Below are 943 nucleotides of genomic sequence, written 5' to 3'. Positions count from 1 at the left end.
TGGGCCCCGAAAAGGAAGTATTTCTTTCCTCTGAACAGACTGTAACGTTACATATAAGTTTTACGGAGTGCAAACTTATACATATTTGAAGTGTACATCTCTTTGATTTTGTGACAAAAACATATCTCACATTACGAGAGATTATTTCAAACGCAGTCAGACATTTCACTCTCTCCTGTTCGGAATCGCAAGTCCCAGTAGCCTTTTGTTGTTGCTTTAGTTTCGGTGTCAAATTTTTAATTTAGTAGCACTTCTACACCCACAGTAGCATCACTACTCAGCCCAGATCTCCGCCTCGACGATTGTTTGCTCCCCTTGGGTCGATGGGCGGGCGCTATTAAAAGGGTCTTAAAGAAGTGTTCGGTGCATTTCGTACAGTAAAGAACAACAAAGCTACGTACTTCTGCATCAACATTCAGCTACCCCCGGTTACAGATAAAACAAATATTGGAATATTGTTTTTTTTTTCACAAATCTTTGTTGGCCGTTGCTTGATCACCAACATTCTCCAGGATCCAAAGCTGTACGTTTCGCCGCACTCGCATTATCCTTCGATGCGGTGGTGACGTCTTGCAAATCGGCTGCGGCCAGCGGTGAAACTAGCCCCAACACCAAACGTTTCCCGCTACAATACTGTAACCAGTACCACACAACCCCGTAGTACACGGCCTAAATCTATTTTTTAAACAGCTTTTTTTCTAGAACGAACTGTCTTTTATTAATAAGACATACATACAGGTCCACAGTGGCACCGGCCGTGCGTACAAGGGGGGCGTATTTTATTCGAGTTTTTCCATTTTACGTTTCAGACGGGAATATTTGTCTCCCACCAGCCCCAAATCGGGGTGTGCGTACTTTAATCGGGATGTGTACTATATTCGGGAAATTACTGGTACCTGTAGGGGAGGGCCATGGAAAATTTTGAGATGAGGGGGAGGCAAGG

Source organism: Branchiostoma belcheri, unplaced genomic scaffold (assembly GCF_001625305.1).
Source record: "Branchiostoma belcheri isolate BF01 breed outbred unplaced genomic scaffold, Haploidv18h27 scaffold114, whole genome shotgun sequence".
Classification (NCBI taxonomy): domain Eukaryota; kingdom Metazoa; phylum Chordata; class Leptocardii; order Amphioxiformes; family Branchiostomatidae; genus Branchiostoma; species Branchiostoma belcheri.
The sequence above is the reverse complement of the archived record's forward strand: the minus strand, read 5'-3'. Positions refer to the sequence as shown.